This window comes from Podarcis pityusensis (assembly GCF_964106645.2).
Source record: "Podarcis pityusensis genome assembly, chromosome: 14".
Classification (NCBI taxonomy): domain Eukaryota; kingdom Metazoa; phylum Chordata; class Lepidosauria; order Squamata; family Lacertidae; genus Podarcis; species Podarcis pityusensis.
The window spans coordinates 49,735,210-49,755,702 of record NC_138039.1 but is presented as its reverse complement, the minus strand read 5'-3'; the positions used below and the strand labels follow the sequence as shown (position 1 = coordinate 49,755,702).

At 44.5% G+C, this 20,493-nt stretch overlaps 1 protein-coding gene and 1 long non-coding RNA gene across 3 annotated transcripts in view; one reads left to right on the top strand and one right to left on the bottom strand.

Moving 5' to 3' along the window:
• Positions 1–20,493, bottom strand: part of RORA (RAR related orphan receptor A) — a 368,537-nt gene that overhangs the window by 335,840 nt on the left and 12,204 nt on the right. The window lies entirely within an intron of this gene.
• LOC308462876 lies at positions 1,581–18,586 on the top strand. Its single transcript, XR_013979403.1, has 6 exons — positions 1,581–1,720; positions 3,025–3,132; positions 5,802–5,879; positions 9,329–9,476; positions 16,003–16,103; positions 18,325–18,586. It is a non-coding gene; the product is annotated as an uncharacterized lncRNA (long non-coding RNA).

Sequence of the window (20,493 nt, the reverse complement as noted above, 5' to 3'; positions counted from 1 at the left end):
CTAGTTGCAGGCCTTCCAAGTCTCTGGCAGAGGAAGGGTCCCTCCACACCCTCTTTTTAACTGTAGATGAGCCAAGGATTGGGCCAGGAGCCTTCTGCATACCAAGCAAGTGATCTCTCAATCAGCTGTGGTCCCTCGCCAAATCCTAAAACCCAGGTTCAGAGCAGAGTCTTGGTGGCAAAGGAGGAAGCAGATCTGGAATGGGCCATGGCCTTAACTGTGAAGAATTCTGGGCAACATGAAATAATCAGGAAGAATATATTGCTTTTTCAAAAGGGTCAGCCATTAATAGATTTTCTGTAGGGAATTCTTTGCTGGGAGGGGGCAGAACTATGAGTTGATTGATTGATGGACAAATCTGGCAGTGTTAGTTTCTCTTCATTCCCCCCCCCCCAGCCTGAAGTTTAGTTCTCCCCATCCCCCCCCCCGCAGTCTGCGATTTAATGAAACAAAAGCAACCCAAAATGCACCTGCATTTTCTTGCCCATTTCTCTTTGTAAACAAATTTTTGCACACCTTTTTTCTTTTTTGTCTGCATGCACAGTTTTGCATGCAATGTTCTCCACACACTTTTGGACGTGCATTTTCACCAGTGCACACATTTTTGCACACAACCTTGGGAATGGGGAACTAACTGCACTGCAAAATTTGGAGACATACTTAATTCAGAGCGTGGCTGCATCCCAGTTCACCTGTTGGTTCAGGAAGGGGAAACGAGGTGGGTTCACACTGAAACATGAAGAGAATGAATCTCCCTACCAGCCAGCAATTCATTTTCTCATCCAGGCATTTTAATTCAGCCACTTTCCTTTCCCCTCTTCACCCTATCAGTTTACCATCCATATAAAGGTCTGTATATAAAGGGGCATGCTTCTTCGTGGTAGATAAGGAATACCCCGATTCGTGCAAAGACACACGCACAACCCACTAGTAAAAATTGTTCTTCTGTTACACTCAAAGGGGAAAGAAGACTGAAGCCCCAACATCACATGGAAAGGAGAGGAGAAATCCCAAGTCTTTCATCTATAATTTAGGAAAGTGGATGCAGTTTGGCAACAGTTAAAATGCTAAACTTCTGATGCTTTTTGACACATTTACATAATTGATTTGCTAGATAATGGACTCCACTACCTTATTTAATAAACATATTAATTATTTCAGATAACTCCCTCCCCCCCAAAAAAACCCTACCTGCCATCTGCTGGAAGAAGGGCAACAAATTAATAATAGTAATAATAATTAAAGAGAAAATATGCACCAAAAGGCATATTCTTTCAGAAGGCATTACATGAGGTTTCAGTCAATATGTCACCCTGTCATCACTTACTTACTATCCCCTGCTGTACATTTAGTGGTTTTTTTTAAAATAAAAGCAAAACAAAACAACATGTACAGTATACAGCTCCCCCCCCCAAAAAAATTGTGATGTGTTCTGGAAAGTCTTGAGCATCTGACAACAGACACCCAATGCAGCTGGAAACTAGGGAGAGAGACACTGAGAGTGAGCTAAGTGTTCCATCACAGGAGATGCCTGGGGAACAGAAGACCACAAGAAGAAGACAAGCAGGGGAGGGATTCAGTCTCGAGGAATGGGATGGAAGAAGACATCTCAGCCACAAAGTCTTCTTTGGAGCTGTAGGGAAGCAACCCGTCGCCTTTGATTTCATTCCTCGCCGGCTCAGAGAAGGCCCAGTAGACAGGAAACATCACTTCCAATCTGGTACGCTCCACACACGGGCACAACCATCTTTTGTTTGCTTCCACAGCTATAGAGGCTGCTGCTGCTGCTGCTGTGGACAATGTCAGGGCTGTAATTTGCCATCGCGTATCCCGGCGGGCCGAGGGATTTTAGCTTCAGTGAGCAGCTAAGGGGTGGAAGGAAAGAGATGCTAGCGCAGTCGCCCAGAACCGCTGCCCCCCACCCAGGGGGGGAAGACATTTTCAGGTTCAGTGGGGTTGATAAGTGCTCTCCTTTCTCTGACCTACTATTATAAACCATGGTATTTATAGCCAGCACATTTGGAGGCATCTGAAAATGAATGGAAAGGGAATCTAAACACGTCTACACAAACACACACATCCACACATCCACCCCAAGTTAGCCTAATAGCTGATATCACCATTGCAGGACTCAAATCGAATATCAGCACTCAGCAGAGGATTCCAGCAGAAGGTGTTTGGCTGTTTGAACTCAGCTAAAACATATAATACAGAGAGAACGGCCAATTTCCTTTCGGAAAATTGGTCGGCACGCACACAGAAACGGACTGTGTAAAAACAACGAAAAAACGATCCGGGAGCGGGCTGGTTGCAAAGACTGCCGAGCGGCCCAAGAGGGGGCTCCTTGCCCGCCCTCCCCTCAAATTGCAGCAATTGATGCCAAATTGCAGCAATAACAATATACTGCAAAACAGACCCCCCCCCCAAAAAAAACACAAGGAGGGAAAACAGCCAGCATCCTTTTGTCTATACTTTGAAGAAAAAATTATTACAGGTATTTTAAAAATAGCTATCCAGCTCCTGTATGTTGGTGCTGAAGAGGAAAGGATCAATAAAAAACAGTGCCCTCTGCCACTGTTAGCTTCAGAGTTAGCGGGAAAGGAGCTGCAATAGCATGTTTTAGGGCTCCAAAGGAAAAAGTGGGGTGCAGAGCTTCTGTGCAGTAGCTGAGGGCCTGTACAGGCATAATCCTGGCTCCTGATGGCTGTACTTTGCAAATCAAGAGCCAAATTTGGGAATCATGATCTTCCTTTATCTCCTCTCCAGCTCCTCTCCCTATCCTTGTTTGGCTTAATCATGGGTTTGTGTAAGCTTTCTGCAACCCAGTGCCCCTCTAAATGTTTTGGACCATTGGCCACATCACACCTGTCCCCATCCATCATCAGGTTGTGGGTGAGTGATCTCTTTTGAACTGACCTGGCATTCAATGACAGCACCAACAGAGAGGATGGGGTGGTTGCTACGGCTGCATCTGTTCTGTGCGATGAGGTGTTGACTACAGACCCCAATTCCTGCACTTTTCAGGCTCTTGGAGGGGGTGATGGTATGGCCCAGCACAACGGGGGATGAAGTTGGTGAGTGCCAGAGAGCCTTCTTGGAAGTGGCACCAAGGTTACCGAATGCTTCACTACGGTAAGAGATCAAAGTGGCCCCTTCTGCCTATGCCTCTATACATCATCTAAAAACAGCTTTGTTCAGGTGCACCTTTCCAAACTGGCAGTCAAGGGTTCTAGCCAGCCAGCCTTGTCGTGCTTGTTTCCACACATTCCATTACATCTTCACTCCCTAGACATCCATTTTACACACATATCCCAGCAAAACAACAACAACAACAAAAACTGAATGTATGCTAGGACTCAAATCCATTTGCTATTAGCATATGGGATATACTACAGTATATGAGTTCTGGGGTTCCATTGTGGAAGCAAAAGGCAGGATATAAATGTTTTAATTTTTTTTAAAAGGCACTTAACATTTGCAAACCCTGGTTTGAACGGAGCCCGTGTTCCAGCTGCACCCGCCACCAGAGGCACGGGGGGGGGGGGGGGTAGAAAAGGAACCTCTGAGAAAGGCTTGAGAGGGATGTTTGCTTAATTAGGAAACCAGACACACAGGCGAGCGCATGCATGCAAAACTGCACCATTTGCGTATCATTATTACCTTGCTATTCCCCACACAAGCTATATCAAGAGTAGGGAATAGGATAGTAATGTTAATAATTAGCAGAGATTATAAAGGCTTTAACATAAGTTGCTCTCGGAAGCTTTTGCTGGCATGGAAGATCGTTGTTCCTCTGAGTTGTGGGCGCATAACTGGGTAGAAGTTCAACAGGTGGATCATGCAGACACTGTCTGCATGTTTCTAGAATCACCCAGAAGGGTTGGCTAAACTACAGAACAGCCAGCTTTCTTTTTTAACGTTAGCCAGATAGCGTGCTCATTCCCCAATACGGCTCTGATTCAGTTTCACTTCTATCACTATTGGGAGAAAAGAGTGTTTTAAGCCGGAGCTCTCCATTCTCATAGTAATGGCCTCACCCAGCAATGGGAAGAATGTGGCCCTCCAGATTGTCATTGGACTCCAGTTCTCTTCAGGACCAGACACACACACACACACACACACACACACACACACACTTGCTTTTTACCTGTGCTTTAACGCTCCCTGCCCAAGCAGTTCCCCCTCCCCTCTCCAGAGCTTTTCCTGAAAAAACACGCTTGTGAAAACTGAATCAGAGGGTTTTCTGCTGATTGATGTTTGCTCCAACTGAGCTTTAAAGAGTGGGTTTCCACAGGGAAAGCGCCCAGACTAAAGAAGAGGGAGACTCGGACATGGAGCTTTAATGCAGTTGTTCAGGTTCTAGATCTTAAGCATGAGAGACCTTCAAAATGCAAAGCCATTTCTAATTTGCTTCCCAAATCCTCAAGCTCACCTGCTATGAAAAACTACTGATCATGGCAACGGCCATATTCCAATCACCCCATTTCCCTGCATTTAATATAAAATTATTTGCACAGAAAGGCTAAGGTACAAATGAGTTTCAAATCAAGGCAGAAATAAATGCCCAGCAGGACACACCAGAATCTGCAGATAGCGAGGATGACAACTCATAATTAAAAGGACACCAAGCAAGAGAGAAAAGATACAAGGCATCAGTATTCAGAACACTTTTTAAAAAAAAACAAAATGTGGATTCTGCATGCAATGGATGCTGTCAGGTATAAAACAGATCTGGGAGATCCCCATCACAGAACTGTGTTGCATTGCAAATGGCCCAGCCCAGTGGGAAACATCTTCCATTCAAGAACTCCAGGGAATGATCCTGGCTCAGTGTTAAGAGTGCCTGCTTTGCATGCAGAAGGTCCCAGGTTCAATCCTCAGCATCTCCCTGCCCGAAACCTGGAGAGCCACTGCCAGCCAGGGGAGACAATACTGAGCTAGTGATCTGACTCAGGATCAAGGCAGTTTCTGATGTTCCTAAGTTCCATAGAAATGAATGGGATCTGAGCATGTATACCGCTGAGCTAGAGGAAGTTTTGCAGCTGAATTGTTAACCAAATGTCTGATCCCAACATGAGCACTCGCCTCTTTAAGGCTCTCATGAAGCCAGCGTATTTCAAGTAACATGAGCAATGGATCTCTTTCCTGCCTTTGGAGGTAAGACTAGACATTTGTAACGCCACTATTTATGTAAGCCTTCAATGTTTCCTTTTTTTGTACTTCAACGTCTTAATTCTGATGGCTGCTATGTACTCGTTGTGTAGTTCATTATTCATTATTTTGATTTACTATTTGGTTGAACTCTGGGTGGTTTTATATTTTATCACTGTCATTTTTTAATTATTATTACTATTAGCTGCCTTGAACATCTTCTGAAAAATAGGAAGGATAATATTTTTCTTAAAAATAAATAAATGAATGAAATGAAATGGAAAAGACTGTTGTAAGATATCTGGCCCTCACCTTACTAGGAAGTCATAAAAAAGAAAGGAATGTAGAGTAGACCTATTTGTATCAATGAACTTGTTGAGCCATGACCATTGAATTTGATGGGTAAACTTTGAGCATGACATCATTGGATGCAACATCATCATGGAATCTAGTGCATTTCAAGCTGGCTGTAATAGCTTCACTAGGTGAAATAGTTACTTGTTTATAAAAATGATCTGGCAAAAAATGAGATAGATAGATAGATAGATGATACATACATACATACATACATACATACATACATGATAGATTGATTTTATATCTCACCATGTTTTCTCTCTCCCCCATTTTATCCTCACACTATGAAAAAGGTTATGCTGAGAGGCAGTGACTGGCCCAAGGTCACCCACTGAACCTGAGTTCACTGTCAAAAAAGGAAGCTGCACTAGGTAAGAACCTCAGAGGTAGACTACCCCAATACATGGAAGCTTCATTTGTCTAACATGACTGGTTGCTCCTTCATAAAGCTGGTGTGGTAAAGCAGTCAGTGTGCTGGACTCTCACTGGGATTCAAAGCTAGCTGCAAAGGTCAGTGGGTGAGTGCAGGCATACACAGACACACTCATCTATTTCAATATCATCTAAATCTATATCAGCCTCACTTACCTCTGAGATTGGACATAAGGATAAAACTTGGGGAGGAATAATAATGCGTACACCCTGTCCTGAGCTCCTTGAAGGAAGCGGGGGGACCTAAGAATGTAAGAGCCTGCTGATCAGGCCAATGATCCCAGTAGCCAGCTGGATGTCTTAATGGGAAACCACCGTGGTGGCAGGGCAGGGCCTAGCTAGTAGCCATTGACAGCCTCAGATGGACCTTTGGACCAATCCTGCAGGCCTCTTCCTACCTTCTTAGGAGATGTTATCCCCGGGTGTTTAAAAAGAACCATCAGCACTTTGGACAACATCTGTTTATATAGAATAAATGGGATTGTGGCAAAATCCATTGGGAATGCTTCCTGCACAACACCTACCATTGCAGTGGAGGAGCCCTCTATGCTGTGCACTTGAGCAGTCAACATTCAGTTCAAAAGGGCTTGGGCAGGAGACCTTCCCTGGGGATGAGGCCCTCACTTCCCGAGAGAGATGTGGGCAAGCAGATGAGATGGGACGGTCACAAAGCGTATTTCAGGCGTGGCATGAAAGGAGATATCAGGCAGCTGTTGCAACACAGCTATTGGTCAGGAAAGCATCATACATATTGGTAGTGAACCTGATTCTCAGAGGGCCAATCCATATGGAATGGACACACACAGAGAGAGAGAGAACTATGGAATGGAGTGTCCTGGAAGGGGGCAGAACCATCTGGCTGGACAGTAGCCCCCTACTGAGACACTGGGTTGCAGATGTTATTTTCATACTTTTAATTGCTTCTGCATTGAGTAGAATTGCCTTTCCTCCCCCCACTCCCACTGCACTTCCCCTTTTATAAATTGAAGTGTTCCAGTTGAACAAATCAAGCAGCATATTTACTCCATATGCTCAATTATACATGTGCTGCTGTGTTCAATTATACATGATGGAAGAGAAGATGGAGAAATGCTATTGGGTGACAGAGAGAAGGCGGAATTACTCAACACCTACTTTGCCTCTGTCTTCACCCAAAAGAAAAGTGATGCCCAACCTGCTGATAATAGAATAAATGGTGTAAGGAGGGAGCTGCAGCTCAAGATAGGAAAAGAGGTAGGAAGGGAACCCCAAGCTACTTTAAATGAATTCAGATCTCCAGGGCCCGATGAGCTGCATCCAAGGGTACTAAAGGAGCTTGAGGATGAAATTTCAGAGCCTTTGTCTACAATCTTTGAGAATTCTTGGAGAACAGGTGAGGTCTCTACATACTGGAGGCGGGCAAATGTTTTCCCCATCTTCAAAGTGTGTGTGTGGGGGGGGGGGAGAAGACCCAGGTCCTAGAACAGATAATTCAACAGTCAGTCGGCAAGCATTTAGAAAAGGATACTGTGATTACTAAGACCCAGGATAGGTTTCTCAAAAATAAGTCATGCCAGACTCATCACATTTCTTTTTTTGTTGGAATTACCAATTTGGTGGATCGGGGGATGCCATGGACATAGTGTATCTTGATTTCAGTAAGACTTTGACAAAGTCCCCCATGATACTATTGTGAGGAAACTGGGGGTGCTCATCTAGTTTGCAGATGACAACAACTAGGAGGGTATGATATTTTTGTGAGGAAGCTGGTAAAATGTGGGTTGAACAAGGTAATTGTTAAGTGGATTTGTAGCTGGTTGATGGACCGGACCCAAAGAGTACTCATTAATGGTTCCTCATCATCCTGTCTTGGTCTTACTGTTGTTCAACGTCTTTATAAACAATTTGGATGAAGGAATTGAGGGGGTTCTCATTAAATTTGCAGATAACAACAAACTAGGAGGGGTAGCTACAGTAAGGCTGCAGAAGGCAGAATCACAATTCAAAATGACCTTAACAGATGGGAGAGTTGGGCGCAAGCTAACAAAATCAATCTCAATAGCAACAAATGTAAGGTTCTGCACTTAGGCAGGAAGAACCAGATGCACGAATATAAGATGGGGGTCACCTTGATTACTTACAGCACATGTGAAAAGGATCTAGGGGTCTTGGTGGACCACAAGGTGAACAAGTCAATAGTGTGATGCAGCAACAACAAAAAGCTAATGCTGTTCTAGGCTGCATCAACAGTAGTGTCCAGATCAAGGGAAGTAAGAGTACCACTCTATTTTGTCTTGGTCAGATCACACCTGGAATACTGTGTCCACTTCTGAACATCACAATTTAAGAAGGATGTTGACAAACGTGTACAGAGAAGGGCAACCAAGATGATTATGGGTCTGGAAACTAAGTCATGCAAGGAGTGCTTGAAGGAGCTGGGTATGTTTAGCCTAGAAAAGTGGAGATTGAGAGGAGGTATGATAGCCATCTTCAAATATCTTAAGGGATGTCACGTGGAGGATCCAGCAAGCTTGTTTTCTCCTGCTCTGGAGTGAGGGACTCAAACCAATGGCTTCAAGTTACAAGAAAGGAGATTTTGACTAAACATCAGGAAAAACTTTCTGACAGTAAGAGCTGTTGGTTAGTGGAATGGTCTACCTCAGAAGGTTATGGGCTCTCCTTCCTTGGAGGTTTTAAAGCCGAGGTTGAATGACCATCTGTCATGGATAATTTAGCTGAAATTCCTGAATTGCAGGGGGTTGGACTAGATGACCCTTAGTGTCCCTTCAAGCTCTACAATTCCATGATCCTGTTATTCTATTACCATTGGTTATAGTGGCATGCGCTGATGGGAGTTGTAGTCCAATAAGAACTGGAGGGCTGCCTTGACAAAGGCTGGGCTACTTGATCCTTTGCTTGACTGGAAGTGTCACGGGTTAAAGCTGGGCTCTCTGCAGGAAAAGTCTTGATCACTGAGCTATGCCCTCCTAGACCAAGGATAAACGCCTCCCTCCCAGACCCAACATGCAGTGAACAAAGTCCTTCTTTATGCAGCCCATAGTTAAACTATGGAACTCATTCCCACAGGAGGCAGTGGGGACCACCAACTTGGATGGATTGGACATATTCATGTAGGATAAGGTGACCATGATGGCTATGCTCTGTCTCCATGACTGGCTACAGCAATGATTCTGAACACCAGTTGCTTGAGACTGAAGGAGGGAAAAGGGCTCTTTGCTTGGGTCCTGCTTGTCAGTTTCCCACAAGCACCTGGTTGGCCAATGTGAAAGCAGGATCCTGGATGAGATGGGTCCTCTTTGGCCTGATCCAGCAGGCTCGTCTTATATTCTTTAAAGGTATGGCCCAGCAACAGATTCCTCATAGGCAGCTCTCCTCTCCTCTGTTTCAGCTCTAAGAACTGGGGTGGAGAAAGAAGCTTGAATCCTGTCATCAGCAGACATTTCTTCAAGCAAACGCACAGAGTGAGTTATTGGCTTATCAGCTGCATGGCTGTCATCCTCTGAAACCCAAACATGGTGACAGCTTCCAACACCAAGGTAAAATAATCAGAAAATGATTTTTTCCAGCATCCACTTCTCACAGTGTCCAACTAGATTAGTAAAAGTTGCACCCAATTATGAGTAATTTAATAGCCCATGTGATAGGCCTGCCCCCCCCCCCCGATGCTTAAATGATGCCTTGGCACATGAACCAACACGTTAAAAAAAACACAACACTGACAGTACTGTAGGATAACTAGCCTCATATAACCAGCATGCTTAAGTCTAAATGCATGAAGGGGTTAGGACCATAGAGTAATGTGGCCTGCTAGGCTTAGCTATGTCACTTCCCTTTACCTTGGGAGAAAATGAGTCATCAAGTTACGGTTGTACCCAGTCTACTTGAGAAGCTCAGCGTGTGAAGCGGTTTGAACTGGTTGCTGTGGCTCAGCCACATGGCTCTCATCAGGAACTGTTGAGTTCCAATACCAATAATCTAGGATCTTCTACCACTTTGTAAGTAAACTACATTTTACTGCCTATGCAACTTTTCTGACTGATGGATGGAAAAGCACATGAACCAGACCTTTGAAGAATTAGTAAGTAAACCATTTTTTAACTTACTAAACCTGCAGTCTTTTCCTATGCTGGGGGAAGAGGTAAACTTTTAAGGAACTTGGAAGGGCATGTTTTAAAAGTCGAAACCTATATTTCTACGCTTTACTTTGCGATTTTAAATCTCCGCTGAGGTTCTCTCATCAAAGAGAACTTGCCCCAAACTTGGATATTGGTACCTAGGAAATTCTCTTTCTCTCTATATATAAATGTACCAACAAGAACAAGTAGCTTTGGGCACAGAAGCATAGGCTTAATAGTTTCTTCAGGCTGAGTCCTGCTTGTCTTGTTTGAGTGAGACTCCAATTAGCCATTTATTCCCCTATAAACCATCTTGAGCAGGTTGACACAATGCTGCTGCTGGTGGTTCGAGCATTGCTAACAAGCAATTGTCTGCCTGCTGTTTCTTTGGGAGCAGGAGGAAAAGATTTTAACTTCTCCTTAGCACACACAGTTAACAGCCTATGAGCACTGCTTGCTTAGTTAATCTGTAGGCTAGATTACCTAGATTAACTAGGCTCTCTTTACTGGGAGGAATATTGACTAATTTTGGGAAATCCTGGGGGGAATAACCCTTCTCTCCAAGCATGCAAATGGTTTAAATGCTACTCAAAACACTTCTGTGTTCCCTTGTCTGTGGCTCCTGCAAAATGTCATTCCATTACCATGTCCTTTGCCCTCACTCACCTTGGCCTTAGTTGCCCACACTGCCACTGAACCCAGTTGGCTGTGGCCACTTATGTGACTCCCTTTATCCACCTGTGAAAACATCACATCAGACGCTAGGTTTAACATCATAGGCAAAAATTGTTTGAGTCACTATAACCAATCAGACGAAATGGCTGCTGAGGACAGTGAGGGCAAATGGGAGTAGCAAAGAGGAATGTCAGCAGAATTGACTACATCTGCCAAAAAATTCCCAGAGAGGGAGCCACTTGTTGAGACCAACAAAAATAAACATGCAAAAAGAAAAATCCATTTTCTGCTTTCTACTCTCCAATAATCAAAGGCAGGAGACAAAGGTTTAAGGAAGATTCACAAACAAGTAGAGTCGCTGCACAGAGAACAGAACAAATTTTAGAGCAATTTTGGGGAAATCTCTCCACTCAGATTCAATCCTTTTTTGGGGGATGGGGAGGGGAGTATCAAAATTTCTTTAATCTTGCCTACACAGAAAGGTCAGAGAAAGCCATGTATTCAGAAGCTACAACAACTATTCAGGATTAGCAGAAGGTGTTCTGACATCTGCCTCCTGCTGGTCCTCTCAGTCTTCCTTCTGAAGCATGCAATGCTAACAACTGTCAGATGCAGGAGGCTGGATTAGATCTAGGGCAGCCATTCCTTTGTCCTGGTGTTTTTGGCACTGAGTCAACAGAGCACTGACACTTTTTTTAAAAAAAAATAGTATTTATTAAAGTTTTAAATTTACAAAAAGGCAAAAGAAAAAACACCAAATTAAACAATAACAAAACCAACACATCACAGTAAAAAACTGAAAAATAGAAACAATTAAAAACAAAAGAAGAAAGAAGAAAGAAAGAAAAAAAAAACAGTTCAAACCTTCCCATAACTTATCTTTCATTTGCTTGTTTCCCTGACCTCCTCACACCTCCTTTTTTTGTATTCTAGGTCAATTATCCATTTCAGCAAATCCTTTCCCTCTTTTCAAAATTTTTATCCTGAAAATTTATCTTGATCTTGATATAAGTTTACTTTCCCTCTTTTCACCAATTAACAGTCTATTTTTCTTTAACTCTTTAATACATTTTTGCTAGAATCACCTAGAATCATTCCAACATCATTCTAACATTCATTAATTTTACAATGTTTCTGTAGATAGTCTTTAAATTTCTTACAGTCTTCTTCCACCGACTCTTCTCCCTGGTCTCAGACTCTGCCAGTCATTTCCGCCAGTTCCATATAGTCTATCACCTTCATCTGCCATTCTTCCAGAGTGGGTAGATCTTGTGTCTTCCAGTACTTTGCAATCAGAGCACTGACACTCTCCCCCTGCAGCCAAAATGAGGGCAGGGGGCTCTTGTTCCTCAAATGTTGTCAGGCTCCAACTCCCACCTTCCCTGACCATGGGGGGGCACTCCAAGGGGGGAAACACAATGCCCAAATTTCCACATGTGCAAAAGTGAAACACAACTGCTTAGGAAAAGCACCAGGCTGCCTCCTTGGACATATTCTCAGCAGGGCTACAAAAAGTTGAGCCATAATGTTACTCATGAAAAGATCCATGATCAGGAGATGACGCCGGAGATCTCAGGCCGTTGTGGCTTTTTTGTTTTCATGCAAGTGAGAAATGTCCCCCCACCCACTACAAATATAGCCTTTCAAGATAAAAACACTTGAGGATATACACGGCCATTGCCTACAGACCAGTGATACATAAATGTTGGGTTGACAGCCATCTATGGTTTAATCATGGGACGCGGGTGGTGCTGTGGGTAAAACCTCAGCTCCTAGGACTTGCCGATCGCATGGTCGGCGGTTCGAATCCCCGCGGCGGGGTGAGCTCCCATCGTTCGGTCCCAGCTCCTGCCAACCTAGCAGTTTGAAAGCACCCTTAAGTGCAAGTAGATAAATAGGTACCGCTTTATAGCAGGAAGGTAAACGGCGTTCCGTGTGCTGCTCTGGTGCCGGTTCGCCAGAGCAGCTTCGTCATGCTGGCCACGTGACCCGGAAGTGTCTGCGGACAGCGCCGGCTCCCGGCCTCTAGAGTGAGATGAGCGCACAACCCTAGAGTCTGTCAAGACTGGCCCGTACGGGCAGGGGTACCTTTACCTTTACCTTTATGGTTTAATCATGGAAGTTCTCTGGGTGGAAGCTCAATCTGCTACTGGCAACTGGTCCAGTTGATGACAAAACCTAAGGGTCAGTGGGAGGGAGAGCAGCTCTGGGTTTTCAGTGGGTCCCCAAAGTTACTGCTGATAAATGGTTTCAGTATCACAGTTCTTGCCTTGCACTAACATCCACCTGTCAGGCCTGAGATATTTCTTGGGTTATTAATTGCATTTTAACCTCACTCTTCTGCAAGGCTCAAGGTGTTGAACATGGTTCTTCCCCACGCCAGGATTTTAACTCTCACAACAATCCTGTGAGGTGGGTTAAAGCTAGGAGGGAGTAACTGGTCCAAGGACAGAACTTGAACCCAGGACTCCCTGCTCCTAGTCCAGCTCCCCGTCCACTAGATCACAGCAGCTCCGTGCTGTTGACTTGCAGGCCTATAATTCAAATATTCAGAAGCGAGCAGGTGGCCCAAATGGCAGAACATAAAGAAGCGGCAACGTGAACGTACATATAGGAAAGAGTAAGTCCTGGCACCACACCAGGTTCCGCACACAGCAAAGACTCAGTTTTGCAGGGTCTGCATTATCTCTGTTTTAGGATTAGTGCAATGTGAAACACAGCAACTGCTGTTATGTAACTCAACCCTCAGTATACAGTTGTCAGGCTGGGTAAATTTAACTCTGCAGGTTTAGGACATGAGGCCTCTTGCCAAAGATGTGTCTCTGTCAAGTGATCTGTGAGATTTAAAGGCACCTTGCTCCTGCTTCTATCCCTTCATGTTAAGGTGAGATTCAGCCTGGCTATTGGGAGCTTTAAAAAGATTAAAAATCTCTGTATTAACCCTTTTGGTGCCGTAGCTCGGTACCAGAGCACCTGCTTGGCCTGCAGAAGGTCTCAGGCTCAATCCCAGGAAGCTCTGCAAGTGTTCCCTGCCTGGAACCCTGGAAACCCCCTCCATGTTGGCAATACTGAGCTAGATACTGAACTGGATGGAGCCTCAGAAAAGCAGCTTTCAGTGTTCCTATGCCTTTGGGACAGAAGCCTAGGGCTTCCTTCATTGGAATGGGCAAGGGGGCAGGCCTCAACACAGCAGGGCGGCTAGCTTGCCACATTTCAAAGTAAGAGGATACAGAGCCCAGTGTTTACAAAATAGCTACCTAGCTGCATTTAACAGCATGATGCCTTGGGACAGACATTTTCATGGCACAGAATCGGGTACCGAGGAGAAAGGTAAAGCAGACACAACATTGGGGTGGGTGCATCTGGCCAGCAAGTTGATAACTCAATTGCCTGAGCTGATCTGCATACATCATCTAAAGAGGAGGGGCTGTGTGCCTCTGGGCATGTGTGCAGGCACACATGCAAGAGGGCAGGTTGGCTGTGCCCACCTCCGGCCACGCCCACCACTGGCAATATGGGGCCCTGCAGGGTGGACAAGGGTGAATGGGGCCCCAGGCCAAAGAAAGGTGAATGGGTGTAGGTGCTTGCCTGCTCACCTGACATATGCGTCCAACAAGCATACCACAAAATGCCCAAAATCTCCCATGGTGTGTGCGTGCTTGTGTGTGTGCATGTGTGTGTGTGTGCGTGCGTGTGTGCGTGCATGCATGCATGCATGTAACTACTTGCCTTCACAACAAGCTAAACAGGAAGCACGTCATGGGCTGAGCTCACTTTCGGATCATCATTTCAGTGCCCCCCTATTATCTGTCCCCACACTGCTGCTCCCATTCTGACGGCTGCTGCCTTATCCAATTGACTATAAAAAGCTGTCAGTCTAATGCAACTGAGCTCAAGGTAAACGCACTTTGAATCAGCCATCTGCCAGAGCCTCTCACGAGAAAGGCAACACTTAAAGATGAATTAAATCTCTTTCTCTGGACCTTTAATATTAGATAATTCCTACAGTTTTCCAGTATTGTTATTATTATTGGGCACATATGTCTCAGATGACCCCTTCTTCTGGATATCCATGTCTGTGTAAATTTTATTAAATAAATAAATAAATAAATAAATAAATGCAAACATGACCAGAACACAACAGCACTCTCCCTGCTTGCCTCCCCTCGCAACTGACATTCAGAGGCATGTTGCTTCTGATCCTCAAGGCACTACACGGCCATCATGACTGGTAGCTACAGATAGCCTTATCCTCCATGGCTTTGTCTAATCCCTCTAATAGCTGCCCAGGTTGGGGCCAGCACCACGGTTTGTGGCAGTGAGTTCCATTAGTCTTTCCTAAACATTCAGCTTTGAAGGATGACTCCACCAGGTTCCAGTATTATGAAAGAAGGAGAAAGACTCCTCTTGGTCGTCTTTCTGCACACCATGCATGACACTATATACCTTGACCATGTCGCGCCCAGTCAGACTATTAGTCCATCAAACTCAGTACTGTCAACACAGACTGGCAGCAGCCCTCCAGGATTTCAGGCAAAGGGACTTTCTCTCTCTCTCTATTTTAAAATTTATTAGAAACTGCTAATCAGTTTACACAAATCATAAAATACACACCAAGATTTTCAATAAAATTCAGAAGACAAAAGCAAGTTGACCTAAAAAAAATAAGAACTGCTTAGAGGTTTTGACAATAAAGCAATACAGTAGTACCTTGGTTAAAGAACAGTCCTGTTTATGAACGATTCGGTTTACGGACTCCACAAAACCGGAAGTAGTGTCCCGGTTTGAGAACTTTACCTCGGTCTAAGAACAGAATCTGAACGGTAAAAAGACACTGGCAGCAGGAGGCCTCATTAGGGAAAGCATGCCTCGGTTTAAGAACGGTTTTGGTTTAAGAACGGACTTCCAGAACAGATTAAGTTCGTAAACCAAGGTACCACTGTATACAAATTTTTAAAACAGATTTTAAAAAATAAGATTGATATGCATTTTAATGGGCAATTTTTCTTTTAAAAATAATGTATTTTTTGAACTGCTGATTTTATGCAAGGGGACATCCTCAACCCTACATGACGTTGCTGGACACTGAAAACGGGACTTTGCTACATGCACAGAATTTATTCCTCTATAGAGTTACAATCTGCTTGGAATTCTCGGCATTCTTTTGTCCAACCCTGTATCCCTGCAAATCATAGAAGTAGCATGAAACCGTTGCTTGGCATTGCATCTTCAAATACACCCCTACGGCTGATTTCCTTTTTCATTGTTCCAGAGAAAGAGAACATACACCAAGCAAGAGGAGAAAGCTCAACACCATTCACATGAAAGCTTCTGCTCCCAAACAGCAGCACTGTGGGGGTCAGACCTAGTGAGGTAATTCACTCATTATCACAGATGTCTCTGGCTCCTCCGTGGCATTTCCTGGCAGGCTGGCAGGCTTGCCCATCTGCAGAAGTGAAAATGCTGCAGCTACTTTGGTTCCATGAACCTTGTGGAAGGATAAAGAGCAGGCAATGTCATTGAGCTTCCACAGGGCCTGCTGTCACTGATGCTATGGGAAGGGAAGGGAAGCAGGGAGACAAGAGGCGAACTGGAAGAGCGGGAAGGTGGTCCCAGCCCAGAAATGTCTTTGGCTGACTCAAATGCTGTGAGGGTGATCATGCCCTGCTGGTGGTTTTGCCTGAATGGGCACTGGTAGCAGAATTGCGTGGTCGAGCCTTCCCCCCTCCCCAAACTGTGAGAAGATAAGGTATGATTCCTGCATCGCAGAGGGTTGGACTAGATGACTCTTGGGGTCCCTTCCAACTCAACAATTCTATGATTCCAGAAGAAGAGCTCGGCTGGATCAGGCCAATGACCCATCTAGTCCAGCCTCCTGTTCTCCTAGCGGCCAACCAAATGCCTATGTGATTCCCAGAAACTAGTATTCAGAAGTTCACTGCCTCCGACAGTGGAGGTAAAACAGAGCCACATATCTGCCAACTGCCAACTGTCAAAACCGGGACATGCAATTTTTTCCTGTGAGAGTAAAGCAGCTATTTGGGGTACCTTGCTCTCATGCAATTTCGAGAAGACATCTCACCCCCCAAAAAAGCGTGCTTTTTTCCAGGTCTACGATCTTGTGCAGTGCCCCAAAATGTGTGTTTTTGCGCACCATGCCCCAATAAACATTTTTTCATGTCTTCAATCTTGTGTGGGATATGGAAGATGGTATCCTCGATTTGGACTGCTTTGTGCTGGAGGGTATGTAGCCATCATGGCTGGGACCACTGAAGGACTGGAAGTGGAGTGGCTCAATACTGTAGAACTTCAGATGCCTGTAGAAAGCTAGCGTGTCAGGGAAAGGGGTCTGGCTTATGCTTCTCTCCCCTCAGGGTTATGTCTGTGTTCAGGGATTTTTGCTTCATATGGGAGTATTCAGACCTACAACTTTCCACCTGCATCCTGTAATGGTAGAGTACAAGAGAGGCTGTACTGTTCAATCCTCCTAAATATGTACTAATACTCTGCAAACGCATCCAGCAAAAAGTTACTTGGCTGTTTAAAACTGTAACAGGGGACGTTCTGCTGCTTGCCAAACCATAGAAGCCACACTGTCTCATGGGGCAATTTTAAAACTTCCTGTTAAGAACTCTAATGTTTATGGTGTTCTCCATAGATGGGGGAGGAGAATTTAAATACAGTGCCATCCAAGAAATCTAACCTGGAAAAATTCAGCTTGCTTCAAATGCAGTGCCAAGGAATTTGATTCAACTAGTGCTTTTCTGTCTGTTCCAAATATTATTCTGGCAGCATTGCTAGAATCCAGAAGGCTCAAGTCAAATCTATTGCATGCTCCTTTGGAAGGATTTCCACACTTTCATGCTGCAGCAATGCTTCTTCTGTATTTTTCTGCTGTGTTCTGATATTTCAAAGCACACATGTTGTTGCAAATGCCACAATATTTTTATTATGAGATACTACAAACCCCATGTTGCAGATTCAATCTGATATCAGAAGCATTCATACCAAAAACAGTGAATGCAACAGCCATTTGGGCAACGGCAGAGTTGAAACATATATGCCAAATACACGCACACACAAATGCAGTTTTTTCCAGTCAAATTTTATCAAATGTGACTTCTTTTTTTAATCAAAATCAGAGTGCTCCAGACTTCACAGCATTTCTTGCTCTGATTCAGATTGATCAGATTCATTTGACAGACCCAAAATCTAACATCGTGTGTGTGTGTGTGTGTGTGTGTGTGTGTGTGAGAGAGAGAGAGAGAGAGAGAGAAGATTTTATAATTATATTATATGCCTCTATATTATGTTATATTATATAGAATGATGAAGGGATGGAGTAACTCTCCTATGAGAAAAGGCTGCAGCATTTGGGACTTTTTTTAGTTTTTTAAAAAAAGACAAGGATGAGGTACTATAACAGAAGTTTATAAAATTAAGCATGGCAGGGAGAAATGGACAGAGAAAAGTTTGTCTCCCTTTCTCATTACACAAGAACTCATGAACGTCCAATGTTGAAAGACTTAGGACAGACACAAGAAAGTACTTCTTCATGCTGTGCATAGTTAAACTGTGGAACTCTCTCCCACAGGACGCAGTGATGGATTGGACAGATTCATGGAGGATAAGTCTATCCATTCCCATTCGCCATGGGGGCTGTCCTGGGCCTCCACAAGAGGCAGCAGCAATGCTTCTGAGTCCTGGCTACAGTACCAGTTGCTGGGACCCACAGGAGGGCAGAGGGCTCTTGCCTTTGGGTCCTGCATCTGCTTGGGTGGGTCATTGGTCTGATCTAACAGGCTCGTCTCATGGTCTTATGAAAACAAAATAAAAAGCATGGCATGCCCAAGAAAGTTATCAAATATTCAACAAATATTTGAGCAGCTAAGAGAATAATCTACATCAGAATCCATAAAAGGGTTGCTGAAGAGACATTTTTGGAGCAATGCATTTCATTTCCAAATAAAGGGCAGATCATTCCAGAGGGACTTTATTACCTGGTCCCTAAAGGATGGAAGTAGAGATGCTTTTCTCTAGGGGGAGCCGAAGCAGCTTGAAAAACAGGCATGTGCTCTCTCTCCCCCCTACCCCCCAACCCTCTTGGCAAAAATGCCAAAGCTGCTCAGGCTGCCCCCCCCCCTTTCTGAAACATATTGTTTCGAGCGGGGATTGTTTTGCCAATAAGCATTAGATCTCTGCTTCTTTAAAATTCAGAACTGGTAGCACAGACTGCCAGCCCATAATCATAGCTTGCTTTTTAACAATCGGCTAAACTTAGTTGTCAAATCCGTGTGCAGGAATCTTTTCCAGCAAGGCTGCAGCTTAATTTTTTTTTTTTATCTAGCCAGAAGGAAGTTCATTAGAATAGTAGCAAGCTAAGCTAAAATTTGTTACGCTATCAAGAAGTTCAACTCGTGCTAGGGAAGAAGAAGGGGGCGGGAGCAGCCTTTTGCTCATAATCAGAGAGCAAAACATTCAAAGCAGTAAAAATGAGGGTAACCAGCAAAGGGCCACATCAGCAGAGCAGAAGTGGAACAACTGGGCCACCATGGGGAGACGTGGCGGCCGAGGGCAGAAATGATAAGAAGCAGAAGGTTCCAGTGACTCTCAAATTCACTCTCAATGTAGGGAAGTAGAAAAATGTATTATTTCAAAAGGCATTCTGAATATATTCAGAGCTGCTTGCATATTCTGCATTTTTGCAGGAGCATTGAGAAAGAGCAAGAGCTAGAAAGCCAACTCATGCCTGCTGCTGACAACATTCTAGTCCTTATGACTCCAAGAATATGCCTAACCATTTGCGGGCTTTCAGGGAAATTTCTCGTCCCTCCACACAATGGGCTGAAGCTGAGGGGTTGGACACAGAAGTGTCTTTCTTTCACAGGAGTGACTCTCACACAAGTAGGATTTAAAAGAGAAGGGTAAAACAAGAAGTGGGTTTTACACAGAGAGGAAAAGGCAGGGAGAAGGTGTGGGGCCAAGCAAAGAGCTCACAAAACTCTTAAGCATGGGTAGGCAAACTAAAGCCCGGGGGCAGAATCCGACCCAATTGCCTTCTAAATCCGGCCCGCGGATGGTCCCAGAATCAGCGTGTTTCTACATGAGTAGAATGTGTGCTTTTATTTAAAATGCATCTCTGGGTTATTTGTGGGGCATAGGAATTCGTTCAATTTTTTTTCCCCCAAAATAAGGTCAGGCCCCCGACAAGGTCTGAGGGACAGTAGACCGGCCCCCTGCTGAAAAAAGTTTGCTGACCCCTGCTCTTAAGGCACAGAATGATCATTTCTCCCCACTGCCACTGAACAATTGCAGTTGCTCAAGGACAGCCCTCCAGAGTCTGTACGCAGCCCCTGGAAGTTTTGTGCTTCAGTTTGATCCTGATGGCTGATGAATCCCCAAATGGTAGAAAATGCAGCTGAAAAATCAACTCCATAGCTCAGGGCTTTGAAACAGCAGAAGCACCAGCCACCAAAATCCAAAATTTTGTCTGGGCTAGTTGGGGTGGGAGCTTGCATTATTAGTCTCCATTGATTTAGCAAAGGAAATGGTTGTTCTGGACTGACTCATATGTAAGGTAGTTTGTGGTGCTTAGTGGTACACCTGCCGCAGCAGAACCAGACACCTCCATCTGCCCCAGTTGCATTAAAACATGTCTCTCTCGTATGGGTCTCTACAGTCACAGCAGGCGCTGTAACTCTCCAAAGGTCTGACTTCACCAGCAAAGGCACTTCCGAAACAGACAGATGCCAACCATTTAGTG